Below are 24,435 nucleotides of genomic sequence, written 5' to 3'. Positions count from 1 at the left end.
AGGAGTCTGCTTAAGACTCTCTCCCCCCCTCGGCCCTTCCTCCCGCCAAATAAATAAATAAACCTTTAAAAAAAAAATTATCCCGCCTTGGTTCCTACTTATGCTTCTGCCTTCTTTTCCTCCTGGTCCTTTCCCCAGCCATCTTTCCTCCTCCCCAACCCACCCCTCAGACTCTCTGTGAATATCCATCGCTCCATTCCCCAGAAGGGTCTCCTCTGAGTGATCCATTCTTCTCTCCTGTCCTGGCTCCTCTTTGAAGAACTGCCCTCCGAGGGATGGAGAGGGAAGGAGAACAGCTCACATTTGAATCTTATCAGCCCCTTGATCTGATGTCTTGTCTGAACATTGTTTCTTGTCCTGCTTGTGTCACAAGCCCTCCAGGCAAGGGCCATGCCTCTGCATGCACAGTGTCGCTGTAAGGTGTTTAGGGCCGGAAGGTGTGAGGATGTTCTCGGAGGTGGGACCTGTGCTAGAGGTGAATGGGGCTTCCTGGGAAGACCACTAAGGAAAAGGTCTTCCCAAGAAGGGGGTGATTCCGAGCTTTCACCAACGTGTTCAGAGGAGAGTCTGGGGTTTCTGCTACTGGGAGATACTGCCATGCAAGTAGGCACTTGGATGGGGTGCTGTGCACCTGGACCACACTTCATGGTGCGTTTTGTGGCCCAAGTTAAATTCAGGGCTCAGGGCCTTAGACGAGGGAGTGACACAAAAACACGGCTGAGATACTCCTTCGGTGACATTGAGCAATGGGACTGGAACTCCTCAACAGTTGCTGTGTTTTAATATTTGAAATTTCTGAATGGAGGGCAGAGGATGTTTCAGGTATAAGAATACCTTGTTGGGACTGTCCATTCTCCGTGACATCAACAGAGCGTAAACGGTTATCCTTTTTGACTTTATTCTAAGATATTAGGGCTATATACCTAACCTCCCTTGCTGATTTCAGCTAAGGTCTTTCATTAGTTAAATAGGAATTACAAACAGGATAGAAATCAAAATCCTATGTGGTCACGGCCTTTCACATCAGGTTTTCAAACAACACAGATGAGTAGAATGTTTCTACAAATGGGTGCTTTTTAATGCAGAATCTGTCTTTGGATTTGAAATGTGTTGATGGTTATGAATTTATGAATTTTTTAAATACAAATTGCATAGGAAGGATACCTAGAACTCTGTTTACATATTGTTGGATAGCTCGGCAAGCACGTCAATACTACATTTCTCTCAAGTCTCATAACAACCTGTGAAGTAGATGTAGGTCTACTTCTTTTTATAGACGTGGACAGGGAGGCAAACGAGGGTGAGGGATTCAAGGCAATAAGTTGCTGGATCAGAATTTAAACTCAGCATTATGTATTTGTCTAGGGTCATGCTGTCTCTTGGATATGGAAAATAATGGTAATTTCTGGTGCAACCTCATCCTTTTTCTGTCTTTATTTCAGTGATTTGCCCTCATCATCTCTTCTTACTGCCTGCCTCGTGGGCATTCTTGTGTTGTTAAAATTCCAGAGAACTCATTGGACTTTGTATTAGTGAAATAGTCAATACCTGCAGCCCACAAATGGCAGCCTCAGGGACTTTCAGGAAACAGAACTGAAGAGGGGAGGAAAGGGGAGCCCAGTCAGCTGAAAGCATCCGTTAGACACCATGTGAAGCCCACATGACGCGTTTAAACAGAGTAGTTCCAACGTGTCACTTGGAGAGTTGGCACTACGAAGTCGTTTTTGGAATGCTAGAACTGCCCCAGAAATACCGCAGGTCGTGCTGCCCTGAGAATGCTAATTGGAATCTCCAGATTTGGGTTCTCCTTGATAAACATTTTGGTGCCCTACCAGGAGCGAACATTTTTTTCGACTGCTAATAGATAATCCATAAGTGTTCAAATTACCTTTTAATCAAATTACATGAATGGCCTACATACATCTTTAGAGTCTCTTGGTACATCCACTATTACTACTGTGTGACTTTGGGAAAGTGACTTTATCTCTCTGTGCTTCATTTATGAAATGGAGATGGTACTAGTCTCTACAACGTATGTGTACGTATGTGGATTTATTTATTTTTTTATTATTCTTTTTCTTTTTTTAAAATTTTATTTAAATTCAATAACCAACATATAGTACATCATTAGTTTTTGATGTAGAGTTCAATGATTCATTAGTTGTGTATAACACCCAGTGCTCATCACAACCTGTGCCCTCCCTAAATGCCCATCACCCAGTTACCCCATCCCCCCACCCACATCCCCTCCAGCAGCCCTCAGTTTGTTTCCTGGGGTCACGAGTCTCTCATGGTTCTCTCCCTCTTTGATTGATTATTATTATTATTTTTTGATACATTATCTTCTTTTATTCAAATACCAGTCTGATCACACATGGTTCAAGAACACTCAAATAATAAGCCACATATAAATAGGTGTTAAAGATTGGTCTTCAAACATTATAGCCAATGGTGCCACTTGCCTATGATCTCGCCGACATAAAACCACATTCACAGCTCGGTGGCCACCAAGCCATTCAGCAGAGCTTCCTTAACTGTGAGCTGTTTGAAGCTACCAATGTGAGCACTCTTGACTATTCTTTTCAAGCTCTGAATAGCTGTAGGGATCTCAGCAGGGGTTGGAGGAACCAGCTCAGCCTTGGCATCGTGCCACAATGTGGCCAGTCGAGGCTTTGAGTAAGTCACAGCAGCATTCAGCAGCGCCGGGCCGTCTCCGTGAGGTTACGGACAAACTGGCCATGGTTCCGAGCTGGAAGGTCCTCTGATGGATTATCTTTAAATGAGAGCCCTAGTGAGGGCTCAGCAAATGTTAGCTGTTATTATTATGATTAGTGTTAGTATTAAGGCTAACTTTTCTTCAACCGTGTTACAGATACTAGGTGTGCTCTTCAATTGGTAATGAGTACATCTCTTTTTTCATTTTTAAAAATTGTGGTAAAATATGCATAACATAAAATTTACCATCTTAATCCTTTTTTTAAAAATTTTTTTAAGATTATTTATTTATTTATTTGAGAGAGAGAGAATGAGAGACAGAGAGCACGAGAGGGAAGAGGGTCAGAGGGAGAAGCAGACTCCCCGCTGAGCAGGGAGCCCGATGCGGGACTCGATCCCGGGACTCCAGGATCATGACCTGAGCCGAAGGCAGTCGCTTAACCAACTGAGCCACCCAGGCGCCCTCATCTTAATCCTTTTTAAGTGCACAGATCTGTGGCTTAAGTCTCTTCACACTGTTGTGCAGAATATGTTATTTTAAGTGGGGAGTGGACCAGGGAAGGCATGGTTGTGGATGGGTGTGGGGGCTGTGTTTGCAGCATTCAGAGTCCTGCTCTGGGTACAGCCCAGTGCGGGAAGCGAGCAGGGTGACTAGGCCATACAGAGGAGAGGCAGGCAATCGTTGTCCAACTGTTCTGTGAGCAACTGAGAGGCTGACACTCAAATATTTATGTCGTGTCATCGCTCCACTTTGTTTTTATCCACTTCACGGTCTTCATTTGCTCAATCAGTTCTTTGATCCTGGGAAGTAAAGACCTGGGTTCAGATCCACTTTGCGGACGTCATTTGTTTGAAATGTCAGCAAATTAGTGGCTAAGAGAACATTTACAAGTGCAGTGTGCCACAATTCAGAGGTTCATGACTCAGGTCTTAATCTAGACATCTGGATTAAACGTGGGACTGAACTCAGTCATCTTACTGCATTCTTTGAAATGGACAAGGCCAGAAGTTTAGAAGATCAATTTCTGAAGGTCATAAGGATGTGAGAATAAACAGACTTAACGTAAAAATGGCAAGTCCATACCCCTAGCTCCCTGAGATTGTTTCTTGAATTTGTTGGTTGTAGAATTTACTGGAATTCTACTTAAAATGATCTCATCCTCCCCCAGAACAGGTTTATTGTGAGGAGTTTCTAACGTGTAACTTTTCAGGTAAGTGCCTGTTATCCCTAATGCTGAATTTGTTATTTAGCTCTTCTGCGCCTGTTTAGCTTACCGGTGTCAAAAAGACATAAGCTTTTAAATACATGGGGAGAGAGAGAGAGGTCTTAGGTTGGCCGACTGGAAACAAAGAGCATCATTGTCTCCAAGGTGGCTACCCTAGTTGTTACTTAGAGCTCACAAAGAGAATATTGGCAACCTAAAGGTTCCAGGAGAGCACACCTAGGGGCAACCACCTACAGATTATTATTTTATTTTTCAGCTTTATTGAGATGTAATTGACATGTAACATTGTGTATGTTTAAGATGTACAACTGCAGTGATCTGCGTGGATATTGCAAAATGATCACCACAATAAGGTTAGTTAACACTTTCGTCCCCTCACATAGTTACAATGTTTGTGTGTTGAGAACTTCGAAAATCTACTCTCCCTTAGCAGCTTTCAAATACACAACACAGTGCTGTTATAACTATAGTCACAATCTGGTGTGGTATATCCCCAGGACCTGTTCATCTTCCACCTGGAAGTGTGTTCCCTTTGACCACTTTTGCCCGTTTTCTGCCCTGTTCCTCAGCCCATGTCCCTGGCAACCACCGGTTTTTGTGAGTTAATTTTTTTAGACTCCGCATAAAAATGAGATCATACCTGACTTGTCTTTCTCTGTCTGACTTATTTCACTTAGCATGATGCCCTCAAAGTTCATCTGTGTTGTCACAAATGGCAGGATTTCCTTGTTTTTTTTTTTAATGGCTGGATAATATTTCTTTATTATTTCCTTTATCCATGCAGTCAGTGGACACTTAGGTTGTTTCCATGTCTTAGCTATTGTAAATAATGCCACAGTGAACACGGGAGTGCAGATATCTCTTCAAGATAGCAATTTTATTTCCTTCAGATAGATATCCAGAAGTGGAATTGCTGGATGGTATGATAATTCTATTTTTAATTTTTAGAGAAAACTTCATACTATTTTCCATGGTGGTTGTGCCAGTTTATATTCCTACTACTGGGGCACAAGGGTTCCCTTTACTCCCTGTCCTCACCAACACTTGTTATCTCTTGTCTTTTTTGATATAAAGATTTTAATTTAGCCATCCATCCACCCAGAAAGCATTGAATATGCTCACAGACACTGGGAATTTTCAGGAGGGGGAATCCCATGTAGCGTTTTCTCGTGTAGTCTAACTGTGGAACCCTAAGTAATCTGTGGAGCAACGTTTTGGAAACACTAAATAACGAACTGTGCAGTGCCCTTGAATTCCCTTTGGTGCCTCTTCTATAACCCTAACCTGATGAACCTTTATATCTCCTAGGGAAGGGGGCGCCTGGGTGGCTCAGACGAATAAGCATCTGCCTTTGGCTCAGTTCATGATCCCAGGTTCCTGGGATCGAGCCCCGCATCTGGCTCCCTGCTTGGTGGGAAGCCTGCTTCTCCCTCTCTCTCTGCCTCTCCCCCTGCTTGTCAAATAAATAAATATATCTCCTGGGGTATTTTGCAAAGAGTAAGATTTGGGTAAGCAGTGGCTAGAATTTTTTAAATCCACAAGATTTTGTGAAAGCCCGTCTTTCTCCAGTGATTCGAGGCGTTGAAATTTTAGTTTGGATGAAAAGAATAGAGAAACAGGTATCTGAGAATGCCAGGCCTCCCCTCCTGCATTTTCTAGATAAACAAAAACTGCCACCTTCCTTTCATGCAGAGCCACCTGGCCTCTGGCCTCACACCTGGGATGTTTCATCTTTAAGTATCTGATTGACCTGCCTTTCCACTCTCTACCTCCTACTCCCAATTGGAATCCAGGGAGTTGTGAACGTACGTGTTTGGGGAGAAGGCAGGAATTGCAGTACCACCTGGAGGCTGGGCAGGCACACCCCTGCATGCCATGTTTATGTTTGTGTGAAGGTGTAGAGGTCCTGGCTGGAAACTCATCTCTTGGGTTGGGTCTAAGAGGCTGTTGATGCCTGGGGAAATCAATCCCCAAGTTCCTGGGTCCCCAGCCTCCACCTCTCCCCGAGATCACTTCTCTCATCCCACCCTGGATGGGGTAAGGTCCTGATGGCAGGGGATCCTGAGGAAGAGGATGAGGAAAGCTATCTCCCTTCTGTAGTCCTTGAGGATCAAAGAGTCATAAGCATTTCCTCTGAAGAACACTGCTTCCTGACATGTTGCTTGTCTTGCGATCAGGTTACTTAGCAGGAAGAAATAGCTTCTCCTTCCCTCCCACGAACATTCCAAGGTGTGGGGATGGTCATAGTTGAGAGATAGAGAATAGAGAATAAGACGAGAATGGCTTCCAGTCCCTTTCTGCCTGTCTCAGGGAAGTAGAAGAGCGAACCTACAAACAAAACAGTAGTTTCCCCAAATTTGTAAAAATTGCCTTTAAAGAAACTACAAATACCTTCACTGTCCTGTCCGATAATGTGCTAGTGGTATGTTTAGAGAGGCACTTAGACTCTAAGGCTCTATTTTCATACTTGTGTGTATCGCATCATCATTAGCAAAATAATATGTGTGAAAGTGCTTTATAAAGAATAAAAAGAAGGGCGCCTGGGTGGCTCAGTCGGTTAAGCGTCTGCCTTCAGCTCAGGTCATGATCCCAGGGTCCTGGGATCGAGCCCCGCATCGGGCTCCTTGCTCAGCAGGGAGCCTGCTTCTCCCTCTCCCTCTGCCTGCTGCTCCCCCTGCTTGTGCTCTCTCTCTCTCTCTGTCAGATAAATAAATAAAATCTAAAAAAAAAGAGTGGAAGAAGTATGTATAGGAAATGATTCTTGTTCCAACAGCACTTATTAAAGCTTTGCTTTTTGTGGGGTGTCATGGCTGGCTCTTTACCAAGGTGGGCTTTAACACTTTAAGGTGGATACTTGCTTGCCTCATGGAACAACTCAGGCTCCTAGAGCCAAACTGCCTCTCCTTGTCAGGTTACGTCAAATTCTCATCATTTGTCCTTTTATGACAACTGGATGGGATAACATAGTAAGGCATGCTCATTATAATGCAGCTGATTTGAAAATTTACCAGGAGGCAGAGTTTTGAGGGGCTGGAGGAAGGGACAGTTCCATTTTGAAAGGGGAAAGGAAGGAGGTGCAGCAGATGACTTGTGGTCAGAGGTATTCTGATGTCTGAAAAGCAGCCTGCCCAGAGCCAAGGGGAAGGAATGATGAGCACTCCATTTGCCTTATGGTTTTTCCTTGTTGTTCAATTTGAGTGAATCTGATAAGATCCTAGACATTTAGAAGCTCATACAATGGAGATATAAATAAACATATTGAAGACATTAATAAATACCTATGAGAAATAAAGTATTTCCATTATGGTAAATACAGCCTGTGGGGGTGTTGCGTGATGGGGGAATTCTGTGAAGTTCATTTTCAGATAGTGTGCCTGAAAAGGGAGTCAGGGACTGCTTCCTAGGGACAGTGGACTTCAGGAGCTCTCAGAGTGACAGCATGGAAGTTCTAGATGTGGGGGAGGGGACAGCATGAGGCTCCAGAGTGGACTTGGAGCTTTGGAAAGTTTGCAGGTTGATCACTGAAATATGCAGGAAATCTTATATAAATGACCAAGACACTGTCCTGGGTTAGCACAGAAGCACTTTAATGTGTTGTAAGAGATCCTAATAAATATGTCTTTCTTTTTCTAAAATCAGCACAAATGCCAGGTCTTTAGTACAGTATAGTCTCACTGAAGGCCTTAAAAGGAATGTGTGTGGTTTCTGAGTAGGGTTTCCCTGCAAGTAAAAATGTATTTGCTAACAAGATAGATGCCAGTCAGAGTTGGTCCTCGGAATACATACTGTCCAGCACTGCTGTGTGCTGTGATTTGGGCACAAGTTCTGGGCGGCTTCTGAATGTTCTGCTTTTTGTATGATTCCTGAAACGATACAGTCTACACCCTGAGTGAGAAGAGCTTCCACTCACTGGCTGGTTGTTTGATTAAGCTAATTTTTCTTTTCTTTCTTTGACCTTGGAGAATTTTCAGTTGGATTTCTCTTGAAAGGCTTATTTCTTCAAAGTTCGTTAATATGTTCAGTAAGATCTATGCTTCCAAATTCATCAGCACATTTATTAAAAACCACCAAGACTCTACAGATTTGGGGGTCTGACTAGATGCGGCCTGTATAGAAGTCGATTCTTAGGAATATGGAGGACGAGATGGAGAAGAATGTTCAGATTCCCTCAGGCTGAGTTGTAATTTATAATTATGACTCCCACGTGGTTAAAATTCCAAACTATCCAAAGCCATTATTTTCATTAATAATTGTTTATTGATAGGAATCTGAATTCTTATACCTCAGAGTTAATGTCCAAAAACTAAGGACCCTTACTTCAAGGATCTTACATAACAAACCAGCCCATTGTTGAAACCTCAAACTCCTGCCATGTTGTCCCAAGGACTGTGGGAAATACAAAAGAAATCTAAGTCTCTGTCCTTCAAGAATTTGTGGTCTAGTTGGATTTTAAGATCAGTACATAAGAAACAATGGGGCCTATCTCAGTTAGAATGCTTTTGACTGCAGGACACAAAAACCTCGGCTGGAGCTGGCTTAAATGAGTAGCTAGTCAGGTAACCAGACATCAGAGGTGGACTGGTGTTAAGCTAGAGGTCCAGAGGCTCAAAAACATTAGCTAAGACCCAGGTTCTGTGAGTGATTTCCCTTTGCCAACCCCAAGGCTGCTTCATCTTGGGCTGTAGGATGGCTCTGTCCAGTGGAAGAGTGCTGGCATCCCATAGCTTGCTCAGAAGAGCAAGGAAATTCCATTCTCAGAAACTCAGAAAGTCCCCTGTCACTTCTTATTGGCCCTAATGAGTTACACAGCCATCCCTGAATCAAGAAATTTGGCAAAGGTGATGGGAATAGTCTAATTGGCTTAGATTCTTCAGGGTTCACCACTGGAGCTGGGGTAAAGGTCAGCTTCCATGAAAGCATTGGACTGCATGAAGGGGAGGGTAGATACTAGAAGGGGAATATGGGTTCAGTTGAAAAGGGGTCAGATGGATGCTGGGTTGACCAATATGTATATTCACTATGGGATCCAAGCAATGAGTTAGGCTGTATTAGGGGAAATACACTCTAACATCTGTAACCACACCTGCCTTCCAATAATGCTGGATGTCATTAGATGGATGCCATCTTGCTGGTGCTGCCTTTGGAAATGTGCCAGGTTTGGACTGTGAAGTAGTGGGGGCTGATCAGCTCTAGACAGTGGAGGCATGAAGAATTTAAAGTTGGGGGTTTGGAAAAGGAAAAATCTAACAGAGAGAGGAGCCATGCAGGACCAGGAATTTCCTTGGGTAGAAGCAGATTCAGAAACGCTCGGGGTGGTGGAGGGGAGTGGCAGATGAGAAGGATGCAGAGAAATGTCTAATGAAGACTTTGAAAGTTGCTCCTGGCAGGTGCAATGAAAACTCTTCCTTCTATGAAACCCTATGAGCCCTTCTCCAAAATGCTACATAAAGTTTGTTACTCAATAATCCTTTTGCTTTAGTGTTGGAGTTTAGGAATATCCTGCAATTATGCTCTTAATCTCCAGTTTGCCTTTTTGTCACTTTTTGGTGTCACCTTTCCCCCCAAACAGGTTTCTGTAATAGGGAGAGCTGGGGAGACTGAGACACTGTCCCATCCTCCCCAGACCTCAGTCTCCTGGCTTCTGTCGTCCAAGGGAGAAACAATGGCTGTGAGGATACCCAGTAGAGGGTCCCTTCCATCGGCAGAAATTGGCCCTGACATCTCTCAGATGTGCCTAATGGCTTCTGAGGATGGTTATGATTTCTTCGCGGTGTGCAGGTGACACAAAGGTTCCTTGAGCAGGCTTGGGTTGTACGTACAGTACAACATGTCTGTATGCAGAGAATTGTCTTTCTTTTCTTGGTTTCTCAGGGCCAGTGGGATTACACGCCTTCCCTCATCTATTCTTACAACAGTCCAGTGTGGTTGGTACTATTACTATCCTCATTTTACAGATGAGAAACTAAGGCTCAATCATTAGAAACTTTGGGCCAATCATTAGTCATCGTGAATCCTGAATTCACTCTGAGCCCATAGTCCTGACCAAAATACTGCACTGCCTCCTTCCTTTCTGGAGGGGTTTACAGAGGCCCCTCCAGCTAGATGGCAGAGACTCAGTATCACAACTCCCTGTTCAGTGCTCATGCTATAGTGAGCTTGGCCTCCAATGCCTTAGCTGTAAGATACTTGTAGCCGTAACATCTGATGAATCTGTGGATGAGCTGGGGCCTTGTGTTAATAAGTCAAGTTCCAAGACCATGCTCTAATTTTACTTTTTTAATAGCCATGTTTTATCAATATTCAACAAAATTTGAACATCTCGTAAGTGAACATCTCACACATTTTTCTAGAAGTGCCCGAGGCAGACAAAACCCCTCATTCTATTGTGGGGAACATGTTTTACTAAAAGAAATACACAAGGCTGTCTTTGGGGGCTAGAAAGTGAGTTTTCCACTGTTAGCATTCTTTCCCCACCTGCCCTCACTGACTAACTTTTCATATTCTTGGGGGGCAGTCAACAGCTTGTTTGCCTTTATCTTACTTATTTCTCCTGTCACGTGAGAGAATCTGCACAGAACACATGAGAATTCACCCACTACACTGCTTTCCTAGAACACGGTGCATGCCAACAAATTCTCATTCACGGAAGTGCTGAGAGAACGTTGGTGGGATGGAGTGGCCAGCCCCTGTCACCTAGCAGGGACCTCGCACAGCCCAGCACATGGTTTATTAGGCATGAATGAATGCATGCACTTGTGAATGAATGATGTGGCTTTCCAGAAAACGTTTCAGAAGTCATTTATAATCTTTTCAGGGCTTGGAAATTTCAGTTGTCTGGAAGTTCGGCATGCTACAGATCAAAGATCAAAACGAGTGCTCTATTATTATAGAGCTTTATTGTTTACAATTTCTCACATTCTCCTTTGTGTTTAAGAATGATACGATACGGGCGCCTGGGTGGCTCAGTTGGTTAAGCAACTGCCTTCGGCTCAGGTCATGATCCTGGAGTCCCGGGATTGAGTCCCACATTGGGCTCCCTGCTCAGCAGGGAGTCTGCTTCTCCCTCTGACCCTCCCCCCTCTCATGTACTCTCTCTCAAATAAATAAATAAATCTTTAAAAAAAAAAAAAAAAGAATGATACGATACAAGCTAAACCCATAAGCAACCAGTTCCTTCCAAACTTAAACGACCTAATCTAATTTACTGTATGTAACATATGTTAGCAGACTCAAAGATGCCTTAACAAAGATAGAACATAGGCAAATTCAGATTGTTTCCCACTCTGTTTCTTCTTGCTTGACAGTAGGACAGCTTAAGGCTGGCAACAAAATCTACTTCTTTTCTGCAATGGGAAACATCTCAGTAACCAACAGGGCACATGTATTCCTGCATCTTTCTTTCATTTAGTCCAAATATTGACACATTCTCTCTTAAATATTTAAGATGCCTGGTAAAAAGCCAAACAGTATTACTCAAATTCCTTAAATCAATGATTAAAGATTTTTAATCTTGTCTTTCAAACAGCACACTGAAAGTGTAGCCTGTAAGAATGGCTGACAAGCCTAGTGGAGATACGAGTTATAAAGTAACTAAAAAAATCTTTTCAACAAAACCCAAGTTAATTCTTGCCTGATGTTGATTCACATAGATCTGTGTAATCCCTTTTGTTACTTAACATATGACTTGCAATAAAAAACTATCCTGAAGTCAACTATTTATTATTATTATTATTTTATTATTATTATTATTATTTTTTAGCAGGCTCCACACCCAGTGTGGGGCTTGAACTCGTGACCCTGACTGAGATCAATTGTCAGAGGCTCTACCGACTGAGCCACCCAGGCACTCCAACTATTTATTATTTTCAAATTTATCTGCTTATTACCTGATAGAGAAAGGAATTTTGTACTGGAAAAGGTGTAGGAAACCTATGGTTTATTTTATTAAAAAAAATTTTTTTTTTAAGATTTTATTTATTTATTTGACAGAGAGAGAGAGACAGCGAGAGAGGGAACACAAGCAGGGGGAGTGGGAGAGGGAGAAGCAGACTCCCCGCTGAGCAGGGAGCCTGACACGGGACTCGATCCCAGGACCCTGGGATCATGACCTGAGCCGAAGGCAGACGCTTAACGACTGAGCCACCCAGGCACCCCCCTATGGTTTATTTTAGACCTAACACTTGGAGGTCCAAAGGGAACAAATAACTGTCCCGCAATTTCAGAGATAGGATGTGACACGGCCCGGTTTTTCTGAGCCCACCCCAGTGACTCTCTCCTGCTAAGATGCCTGCTCCTGGCCATAACCCCAACACTCCTTCTGAAGAAAGAAGTCTCACACTGCTCCTTGTGGGTCGAGGTTGACCTGTGGAGGCTGCAGTTACCCTCCTGGGCGCCTTCACTGTGGAGACCTGCTAAGAAGAGGAGAATATTTCCCTTTCTTTTTTTTTTAAGATTTTATTTATTTATTTGAGAGAGAGAATGAGAGAGAGCACGAGAGGGAAGAGGGTCAGAGGGAGAAGCATACCCCCCGCTGAGCAGGGAGCCCGATGCGGGACTCGATCCTGGGACTCCAGGATCACGACCTAAGCCGAAGGCAGTCACTTAACCAACTGAGCCACCCAGGTGCCCGAACATTTCCCTTTCTAACACCCATTCATTCTAGAGTAGGATCTGATAGTTTCTCCCTCCTCCTTTTTAAAAATATTTATTTATTTGAGAGAGAGAGAACACAAGCAGGAGGGGCAGGGAGAGGGAGAGAGAATCTCAAGCAGACGTTGTGCTGAGTGCAGAGCTTGACGACAGGCTCCACCTCGCTACCCTGAGAGCACGACCTGAGCTGAAACCAAGAGTCAGACGCCTATAGCCAATTGCACCACTCAGGTGCCCCCTGATAGGTTATTTCAAAAGTATTTATCACAGCCATTATTTCCATTATTGGTGATAAACATTTTATATGTTATAGGATTAACTTTTTTTTTTAAAGATTTTATTTATTTATTTGAGAGAGAGAGAATGAGAGAGAGAGAACACATGAGAGGGGATAGGGTCAGTGGACGAAGCAGACTCCCTGCCGAGCAGGGATCCCGATGCAGGACTCGATCCTGGGACTCCAGGATCATGACCTGAGCCGAAGGCAGTCGCTTAACCAACTGAGCCACCCAGGCGCCCAGGATTAACTTTTTTTTTAAGATTTTATTTATTTATTTGAGAGAGAGAGAGGATGAGCAGTGGGAGGGGCAGAGGGAGCGAGAGAGAGGGATAAGCAGACTCGAAGATTCCCCACTGAGGAGGGAGCTTGACTCGTGCTCTATCCCAGGACCCTGGGATCATGACCTGAGCCGAAGGCAGAAGTTTAACTGACTGAGCCACCCCGGCGCCCCAAGATTAACTTTTCATAGCACTTTCTGTACTTATCTTTCATGCACTATCTTATCCTCATTTTAACTCTGAGTGGGAAGTGCTAGTGTTCCCATATCACCGGGGAGAAACTTGGGGCCGGGTGTGTTATTTGCTGGAGGTCATGTACCCAGTAGGTATGAGTACGTAGAAGGTTCTAGCCTTCAATAGAACCGAGGTCTTTTAATTCCCCTCCTTTATCCATTCATTTATATTAAAACTTTTGTTACTGAGATGACCAAGAGTTCTATAACTATGAGGGCGGAATTTAAATATTCTGTGATTTATGTTGAAAAAATCTTGGGTTATTTGATTCCTACTCAGCCATTCTCTTTGGCCTCTGACTTTTGTTCCCACCACGAGGACAGTTCATGACTGAGTTTCTGTTTGGAAGATTCTCATTCCAGGTGTCCACTCTGTGGCCTGGCCAGTTCCACACCATGCTGGTCAGCGTCCTTTAATTCCCAGGAAGCATTCATGCCAGCAACATCCCAAATCGCCACCGAGGCACCTGCCTTAAATTTTCTCTCATGCATTTTCCAAATCCTGAAATCTGTGGATTTCTGGAATTTTCTCTTAAGCTCTCAGGGGCTTATTTTAATGGTTACAAAGGGCTGGTTGGACCAATTTCCTTAGGGCATGACCTCTCTCTTTGGGAGAATTGTGCACCCACAAATCATGGCTGGAACAAGGAAGTATTTTTACTCATGTGTCCCGCATTGCCTTTTTTCTTTCGAGTAGTCTACCAAAGTCTTCAGGATTACCCCTCTTGCTGCTCCTCGCCTCAAATGTAAACAAATCATAAATTCTGCAGGAAAGTAGTGCAAAGGTTTTAAAGACCGTGTTTACAACCGGGATTGATCTTCTGAAAACCGAACTTTACTCAAGATAGAGAAAAATCCAAGGAAGAAAGAGAAGAGAGAGATAGCTTGCATTGCATAAATCTCTCTTTTCACCTCATCGGCCTCCAATCTGAGAGAGAGACATTCCTGGTATTCAGAACCAGTGTTCTTGCATATCGACATCTGCAATACAAGTTAATGGCAGCTGAGTGTTTGTATGGGAGTCCAGCCCACAAAACCTGTTCCTCGTGATTAATGATGAGTTCGTTAAGTGTTTCAGATCTACACGATGGCTTCTATGGATAGGAGAGAATATTCTGAGCTCAGACATGTTTGTTCTTTTCGAGAAGCCTGTCCATGGACTCAGAGGTCCTCAGGGGACCAACTGTGGCTCCTGAGAGGCTGCTCCCTGAGGGCTCATGACTCCCACAGGGCACCTGGTCCTGCAACCACAGACCAGAAACACGGATGCAGAGTAGCCATTAGGGGTGGCCTGGCCATCAGGGCTTCTTGCCTAAACCTCCAAAAGCCTGCTTTTCCTGCTTTTGGTGGAAAGAAAATTCATAGACAGGCAAGTTGAGGCTATTAGCATTCCTGGAAAGAATGAAGGCTGAACCTAAGAAATTGGGGGTGGCTCAGCCATGTAGACTCCTTGGAGAGGTGTCATCAATTAAAAAAAAAATTGAGAGGGCTCTTCATGGCCACTTTAATCATCTATCTTGGTGAGAGGATCCGAAATAACATTTACCTTTCCCTTTGTTTTCAATTAGCTGCAAGCAACAATGAGCACTGGGTCTGCTGACCTTCCCCCACCCCACACTTCTCCCACATTAATCCCAGCTGGTCCTGTCTCCGCAGTCATGCCTGTGGCCCGCTCCTCCCTGCACTACATAGCTGTGATTAGTTATATACCTTCTTTGGGTTACATTTGCCTTTATTTCTCACATCTCTCTGTCTTGTCTCCCATTTTGCATGTAAGAATCTCAGGATGGACAGAGTCACACCTGATACCGCAATGAAGGCATAGTGACTGACTCTGCCTTGTCACTGATTGAGAGCTGAGTCTAGAAGTTTCTAAAATTCAGCTGACAAGACAGGATTTGGCTAGCATTACAGCCCGCTATGTGCCAAGTACTGGACCGAGGATGGTGGCTGAGCCAAAGGTGTATTTGCCCCTTCCTTTGTCTCCATCAGCCCCTGCTACAGCTAGCCAGCAACCATGATCATGGAGAGTGACCTTAATGATGTTTTTTGATCTGGACAATGGTTATTTTTCAATTTGGCATGAAATTCTAAAGGAAATTTGCTATTTTTCTTAAGCTTGTCTCAAAGGTGTGCTTGCTATAAAAACACCCCTTCAGGACAAGTTCCCAGGACTCCTGGGTGGCTCAGTCAGTTAAGCGTCTGCCTTCGGCTCAGGTCATGATCACAGGGTCCTGGGATCAAGCCCCACGTCGGGCTCCCTGCTCAGCAGAGAGTCTGCTTCTCCCTCTCCCTCTGCCTGCCGCTCCCCCTGCTTGTGCTCTCTCGCTCTCTTTCTCCCTTAAATAAATAAGATCTTAAAAAAACAAACAAACAAGAGACAAGTTCCCTACGTCTCTCTCCTTTTAACCTCATCTTCTGACTGGAAATTCTGGACCCACCACTGGTTACAATCTCTGTGGTTACAAAGATGGGATCTGAGGGGCTCACAAGTCAAGAAAACTCGTAAGTCAGTATCAGTCAATACTGAAAGCCTATCACAAGGCTGGACATTTTTCTGCAATATGATACATTTCAAGGTGTAATAGAGGCACTGTGACTGATGAATACTAGTTTCAGAAGTGGATGGAGGCAATTTTGCTGTGCATCTTCTGCCAAGCACAGGGTCAATAAACATTCAGCATGTTACGAATTTGTTTAAACAGTGGGTGTCTCACTGGGTATCAGCATCATAAATGTGCCTGAGGCCCCTTTGATACCATTCTCTGTCGACAACAGCCCTGATCTCTAATTGCAACAGTTTTTGGATTGCTTTGTTTTGTTTAAACACAAACTGTTAAGCGACAGGCTCAGGAATGAAAGTTGAGCTTTCAGTATTAAAAAAGTCATTGATGTGCAGTGTAAGCCCCAAAAGGAGAGTGAGCTCTCCGTGAGAACTTGTCTTCAACCACTGACCCCACGTCGTCTACTCTTGGATGATCTATGTGTTGTCTATAAATGATTTCCTCCAATCTTCATAACAATCTATGAGATAATGTGTGGTTATCTCCATTTTACACCTGAGGAAACTGAGTCTCAGAAGGTCGATAATGTGCCCACAGGCACGGAGCTAAGTAGTGTCTGCATGCAGATCTGTCTGGCAGCAAAGCCCCGGCTTTTCCTACTGCACAATATTCATATGTAGAATCAGGTTTGATGTGTGAGGAAACCAGCTGGAGCTATATTGCAGATAGTTTCCAATGCATTTGGGGGGGAGAGTAATAAATTGCTTTATTACTTTTTTCTCCTTACTTCTCATTTCATTTGCTCTCCCACTCACTGTTCTAATTCCTTTCCTGGTCACCTCAAGTTTTGCCTGGATCCTATTTTTTCTTTTTTAAATAATTTATTTTAAAATAATTTTAAACTTGTAGAAGTTGCAAGAACAGTAGAAAGAAATCTTGTTTATCCATTTCCCCCAGGATACCCATTTATTAATATTTTATATTTTCAGGCTCTTTCTCTTGCCTTCTCTCTCTCTTCATATATATAGTGTAGTTGTACATATTATACATATGTAAATAATGAATACATAGTCTTTTTCTGAACTGCTCGAGAACAAGTTGCTGACAGACCGCTCATCATTCCTAATTGTGCAGGTATGTATTTCCCCAACGCAAGGACACTCTCCTATATAAACGGGATACGACCATGCAAGTTACTGTCACACATTATCATGTCCTCCACAGACTCCATTTACACATTGCCAACTGTTCCCACCATGTCACTTCTTTCTTTCTTGTCCAGGGTACAATTCAAGGTCATATGTGCCTGTTAGTGGCCAAGCCTCTCCAGTCTCTTTTGATTCGGAATGGTTCTTTGGTCTTTCCCTATCTTTCAGGATCTCAAGTGGGAAGTGTACTAGCTTTTCATTTTGTAAGATGGCCGAACCCTGGGTCTGTCTGATAAGTCTTCATGCCCAGACTCAGGCCATGCATTCTTGGCAGGAATCCTCTGGAAATGATGCTGTGCATTGAGAAGTTGCCAGCTATCTAACCACTGGAGATGTTATTCTCCATCACTTGGTTTCTCCACCATAAATTCCTGTTTTTCCCTTCATAACTGATAAGGATTTGGGGAGGAGATCACAATAGCCTGTTCTCACCAGCCTGTCTCCAAGGATGACTCCCTTCTGAATCAGCCACCACTATGATGGTTGTTGAATAATGGTTTTCTAGGTTTATCATTAATTCTGCCTACTACTGACATTCTACTGTAAGCAGAATGTTCCCTTCTCCATTTATTTGCTCTATATACATATATGAAGAGATGCATGGATTTCCATTATTTAAGGGACTATTATCAGTTATTTTTGATGCTCAAAGTGACATTTGACCAGTGGGAACGTCTTCAAACTGGCTCCTGTCATGTCTCCGTCATTCATTCTTTTAGCTTTTCCTTACTTTCTTCTTTTTTTTAGAGAGAGAGAGAGCAAGCACAGAGTGTGTGAGCCAGGGGGTGGAGGGGAGGGGAAGATGGGGGGAGAGAGAGAATCTTTTAAGCAGACTCCAGGCTCAGGGAGGAGCCCGACACAGGACCCTAAGATCCTGACCTGAGCCAAAATCAAGAATCGGATGCTCAACCGACTGAGCCACCCAGGCGCCCCCTGTTTTCCTTATTTTCTGACACATGTTCCAAGCTCCTTGCCCCAGTCCAGGAACCAGCCATTTCTCCAGGGAGCTCTCTGGTTTCTTTTAATTGAAGATGGTGCTCTGGTTCCTTTTAATGGATGATCTGGTTCATACGCAGACACATACACACACATACCTGTTTCTGTACTTGTATTATAAAATGAGTGCACACTGATACATCTAATTCTAATCCAATACCTCAGTTTTCTTTCCAGTCTTCTCCCTTTCAATGTATGTAGATTCCTTCTCTGATGATGAGAAATAGCTCCTATGGGCCCCAATATACTTACTTGTTCAACCCCCTTGTATATCATCAGTCTCTTGACTGTTCCAAATGCCTCTTTGGGGAACTGCTTCTGTGGTCCGCCATTTTTTCCTTCTGGCCTCCAGCTTGGCGACTGGGCATGCCACCACCTCCGCAGTGTCCCTTCCTTGTCACTGCTACTCCCTGGGCACACCGCTGCCTTCTTCCCCCCAGCCCTGCCCCCCGCCGGCTTCTCCTGCTCCTCAGCTGCTGGATGTGCGGCTCCTTCTGTTTCTGTGCAGGGAAGAGAAGGGCCTCAGTCCTATTTGATAGACCTACAATTTGAGCCCCAAACAAAGATATGTAAGAAGGGCAGCAAGCTTGCTAAATAAAGAGGAGCCTTCTTTTTTTTTTTTTCTTTTAGATGAACAGTGCTCAGTATTTTGATAATGATGCTGTGCAGTTGTTTAAACTATGTGAATAGGGGTGCCCAGGGGGCTCAGTTGGTTAAGCGTCTGCCTTCGGCTCAGGTCATGACCTCAGGGTCCTGGAATCGAACCCCGCATCGGGCTCCCTGCTTCTCTCTCTCACTCTTTCTCACTATCTGTCTCTCTCAAATAAATAAATAAATACATCTTAACAAAAAAAAATGTTTAAACTATGTTAATAACACCTAGTAAGCTAGTGCATGAAACTACTCTCCAATAAACAAAGCAAACAAAAGGATGCATTTTAATCTACTTTAAGAAGAATTTCACATGTGGTAGTGTGCGGAACTGTTTCTTAATATGACTGACAATGTTTTGAGTTTGGTTTTAAAAAGTAGATACCGTTTCCTGACAGCCAGAAAAGCTCAGTGTCCCCCCCACCCCTTTCTTACTTTTTATAAGTGTACAAGGAACATTTCTATAAAAATTTTTACTTGGCCTATTGGGAAGGCAGAGGGAAAGAAGGTAAAACTCACCTAGAACTAGGGGAGATGTGGAAACTAAAGTTATTAAGTTTAAATCACATCAGCCATGGAGACCTCAGGCCTTTTTTCTACCTGTGCCCTTTTTAGGAGTGATGGAAATCTGGGATCTTAAAACAAACTTTTTTTTTTTTTAAGATTTTATTTATTTATTTGACAGAGAGAGAGAGAGCAGGAACACAAGCAGAGGGAGTGGGAGAGGGAGAAGCAGGCTTCCCACCGAGCAGGGAGCCCGATGCGGGGCTCGATCCCAGGACCCTGGGATCATGACCTGAGCCGAAGGCAGACGCTTAACAACTGAGCCACCCAGGCGCCCCCAAAACAAACTGTTTTTAAACCCTTCTTCCCCAAAGAGATTGCTTTTGATTTTAGGAAAATTGGTTATTTCACCTTGCAGTCTGCTTGTTTTGAGGGCTAGTTCTTGTTATTTTGAGGGCTCTCCCAATTCAGAGCCATCAGTAAAGAGCTTTGAGCAATTATTGTCTTAAGGTCCGGCTGGCCCATGAGGATCCCAGTGAGTGTGACGGTTGAACATACACAGAACATAGGAAGGCAGGCCTGATGTCTGCCTGGCACTTGGGACGAGTACTTCATTTTTCACAGTCTCATCTATTACATGGGGGTACTATTATATAGGGTTGGTCTGAGGAATTAAAAAAGAGAGAGAGAATGGGCTTAGTCTTAGCACAGTGCTTGGCACATGGGAGAGTCCAGTGAAGGTTATGGTTGTGAATGAAGTCTAATACCTGGCTCTTGACCTTGATTGCTCACAGTCATTGAGTCAATGAGATGTAAGTACCAGGGAAGTCAAGCACCACCCTCTTAGCTTCTCTCTCCTCGTGTTGCTACTACTCCCAACGCACAAAAGAACTTGGATATTTTAGGAAATTAAAAAACAAAACAAAACAAAACCATGTTGCTTCCTTTCTCTGTGTGCCAAAGGGCGTCCCCCCAGCCCCCACCTTGCCTGTGGTAGGTCATGCTCCCCAGAAGCAGGCCCTTAGAGAAGACACGTGATTTATCAAGGGCTTTCTCCCTGGAGAGACAGGTGAGGGAGCAGGAGAAGCAGGATGGGGAAGCTGAGGTCCTCCAGGAAAGGGCGTGGTTTCAGAAGTCCCTCAGGGGGTAGTTTGGCCTGACTCTGCATCTGCAAACTATGCCTCAGAATTATCCCAGCACCTGTGGGTCCCTGGAGGAAGAAGTCCCAGGCCCTCTGGCTTTCTACTAGTTGGGTAAAGTGGTTCCAGTAGCCTGAGGGTGGTCCTCTAGGGAAGAGCCTGGGGGTGCTGCTGTGGGATTGAAAGCACATTGTAGTGAAGATGAGAGGGAAGTGAGGGTCACCGCTGGAGCACCAACATTTCTGCCACTAGACCCCACTCCAGCACTTGGTTTGTGGAGTGCTGACCAGGCCCAGAATGATCCCTGGAGTCAAAGCTGCCTTACCCCTCTCCCTTCCCTCTCATCTCCAGGGTTCTTCCATCATAGAAGGTGGTGAAAAGGCCCTGGGGCATCTGACCAGGTTCCCATTTCTCTGCCAGGCTGTACTGCCAAACTATGACTTCTGTCCTGCCAGCCCACTTCTTTCTCCCCTCTCCTAGGGCCTATATCCTTCTCCTTGTAATTATTCCCAGCAAACACAAGTCGTGGAATTGACAATAAGAGAAGAGTCATTTGTCCCAGGGTAGTGCACAATGAATTGCCAAAGCAGTAGTCAATATCATTGAGGGATGATAGTTTGGGAGAAGAGAGCTGGCTAGGACCGGTGGTTAGGAAAAGAAAGTTACCAGGGCTTTTAGGCCTTACACTGGCAGAGAGGGGCAGACATTCAGCCAGTGGGACTGATCCAGGCAGAAATGTGAGGTACCTGGGGTGAACTGTGAGTCACTCTGTTTGTCAGTGGCGCCCAGAGGGAATTGCTGGGTGAGGAGACCAGGGAAGAGACTGAGCAGCAGCTGACCCCCCAGGGCTTGGTTTGGGGTGGGCACAACAGGAACAGAAGGGACCTTCTCTGGGACTCCTGAACATTTGGGCCAATTTTAGGGATATTTTAGAGCAATTATTTTAGGAGCTATGTAGCTAGGTCAGGTGTGGACTTAATGCATAAAATTTTGACTCTGTCCAGAGGAGGGAAATTTTGACAGACACTCTGCCTGCTACCCATGGTCTGAAGAAGGGAGGATTAAATTGTATTAATCTGATTTTTAAAAAGTGGGCCTCAATGTCTATGATCCTGCCATGTTTAAGAGACAAATGGGGGTGTGAGCTGCCAGCCCATGTACATAGTAGGCACTTGACAAACAGTTCTTAATGATTAGAATAATTTGCGCAGAGCCGGTATTTGTTGAGATAGTTTGATTTTAGTCTTCTCTTAGTATTGTTTTATGCAGCATGGGGTCTCTAGGCTGGGTATCACAAGAATGCTGACCACCGAGGGAACTGAGCTGTGCTTTGGTCTTTTGAGGGGGTGTTTTCATGGGTGTCTTTAGAGCACCAGCTCTCAAGAAGACAAAGCATTCTAGAATGGGAATTGTGTAGGGGTGTTGAAGGAAATGCCATTTGATTTTCCAAGTTAGCGAGAGAGCGCATATGCTTGACGGAGGGGAGGGGTAGAGGGAGAGAATCTTAAGCTGACTCCATGCTCAGCATGGAGCCCAGTGTGGGCTTGATCTCACGACCTTGAGATTGTGACCTGAGCCAGACGCTTAACTGACTGAGCCAACCAGGTGCCCCTAGGCTTTAATCTTATTATTGACATAATCTAGCTTAATAAGGAAGCCCTATATTTAAAAATTAAAGTAATAAAAAAATTGGACTAGAATACTAGATAGCATGTACATATGGCACAAAATTACAAAATATGCAAATTATACACTATGCAAAGGTGTAGTCCCCATTTGTGTTTCTTAGCGACCCATTTTCCCTCCCCAGAGGGAACAGTTGGTGCCAATCCCACATACACCCTTTCAGAGCCTCTACATTCACATGCAAATTCCCCATACAAATGGTTGCATATATATACACTACTTTGTTCCTTTTTAACCTAACACTGTATCTTAGAGAGGATAACTGACCAGCACACATAGGGCCATCTCATTTTTATTTTTATTTATTTATTTATTTATTTATTTATTTATTTATTTATTTATTTGAGAGAGAGAATGTGAGCTGAGGGGTGGTGCGCAGAGGGGCAGAGGGAGACGGCAAGAGAATCTTAAGCAGACTCCCCACACAGTGTGGAGTCCCAGTCGGGGATCAGTCTTATGACCCTGAGATCATGACTTGAGCTAAAGCGTCCCAAGCTGCCTCATTTTTAAATTTATATTTTAAGTTACTGAATACAGCTTTTAAGTAATACAGAAATACACAGCATAAAAAGTGAAAGCTCCTTCTCCATTCCCCTCCCATAACTTTTTAATGTTTTCACATACATGTGTGTATGTACACATGTATACTCAGAGGTTTTTTTTTTTTTTAAAGATTCTCTTTAGGGGCGCCTGGGTGGCTCAGTCGGTTAAGCGACTGCCTTCGGCTCAGGTCATGATCCCAGAGTCTTAGGATCGAGTCCCACATCGGGCTCCCGGCTCAGCAGGGAGCCTGCTTCTCCCTCTGACCCTATCCCCTCTCATGCTGTTTCTCTCTCTCTCTCTCTCTCAAATAAATAAATAAAATCTTTAAAAAAAAAAAAAGATTCTCTTTATTAGAGAGCACGTGAGAGGGTGTGTGAGCAGAGGGAGGGGCGGAGGTAGAGAGAGGGACAGGCAGACTTAGAGCTAAGCACAGAGCTGATCTTGGGACTAGATCTCATGACCCTGATATCATGATCTGAGCTGAAATCAGGAGTCGGATGCCTAACTGACTGAGCCACCCAGTGCTCCTATACTCAGAGTATTTTTAAAACTATAAGTAGTATCATACTGTATATATTTTGTGTGACTTCTTTTATCACTTTTTTTTTTCTGGTTTTTATTTAAATTCCAGTTAGTTAACATACACTGTAACATTAGTTTCAGGTGTGGAATTTAGTGATTCATCATTTACATATAACACCCAGTGCTCATCACAAGTGCCCTCCTTAAAGCTCATCACCCATTTAACCCATCCCCTTGCCTACCTCCCCTCCAGAAACCCTCAGTTTGTTCTCTATAGTTAAGAGTCTGTTTTCTGGTTTGCCTCTCTTCACCACCCAGCCCCCCATTTGTTTTATTTCTTAAATTCCACATATGAGTGAAATCATATGGTATTTGTCTTTCTCTGACTTATTTCACTTAGCATAGTACTCTCTAGCTCCATCCACATCATTACAAATGACAAGATTTCATTCTTTTTTATGGCTGGGTAATATTGTGGTGTGTTTTGGAATAGATAATATATGGACAGGGTATAAATTCAAAAGATGTAAAAGGGTGCACAGTGGGAAGAAAGTCTCCATCAATCTCTGGTCCCCAGCCACCTATTTTTCCTTTTATACACACCACTATTACTACTGATGCTGTGCCTTCCAGAGATAGCCTGTGCATTTACAAACATATATTAAAAAAAAAAAAATTACCCACACAAATAGTAGCCTGCTATCCAGACTGTCTGACCTTAGCTTTTGTTTTCTGCACACAAAGTAGATCTTGGATATTTTTCATATCCATATGTATGTAGATGTTTCCTTTTTTTTTTTTTTTTAAAGATTTTATTTATTTATTTGACAGAGAGAGACACAGCGAGAGAAGGAACACAAGCAAGGGGAGTGGGAGAGGGAGAAACAGGCTTCCCACTGAGCAGGGAGCCCGATGCGGGGCTCGATCCCAGGACCCTGGGATCATGACCTGAGCCAAAGGCAGATGCTTAACGACTGAGCTACCCAGGCAACTCTATATGTTTCCTTTTTTAAAGAGCCAGATAATATTGTATTTCAGAACACAGACATACCGTATTGTATGTAATCCTTTCATTAGTCATTTTACAGGTATAGAGGGGGGTCTGTTGGGAAAATTCCTAGAATGCAGAGAACTGTTTGCCCTCCTTGTTCCTCTCTTTCCTTATCAGTCCATTCCTTCATCTAATCATTCACTCATTTGTTTATTTACTAATTCTTTTGACCCCAAAGCCTGTCAGGTGCTGCCTATCACTCTACGTTCTTGACTAATTTAAACCTAGCTTTCTTTGTTAAAAAACAGGC

The 24,435-nt window shown here is 43.8% G+C and overlaps 1 pseudogene; it reads right to left on the bottom strand.

Moving 5' to 3' along the window:
* Positions 1–2,432: 2,432 nt before the first annotated feature.
* Positions 2,433–24,435, bottom strand: part of LOC118004753 — a 35,342-nt pseudogene continuing 13,339 nt past the window's right edge.

This window comes from Mirounga leonina, unplaced genomic scaffold, assembly GCF_011800145.1.
Source record: "Mirounga leonina isolate KUSES-001 unplaced genomic scaffold, KU_Mleo_1.0 Mir_93, whole genome shotgun sequence".
Classification (NCBI taxonomy): Eukaryota; Metazoa; Chordata; class Mammalia; order Carnivora; family Phocidae; genus Mirounga; species Mirounga leonina.
The sequence above is the reverse complement of the archived record's forward strand: the minus strand, read 5'-3'. Positions and strand labels throughout refer to the sequence as shown.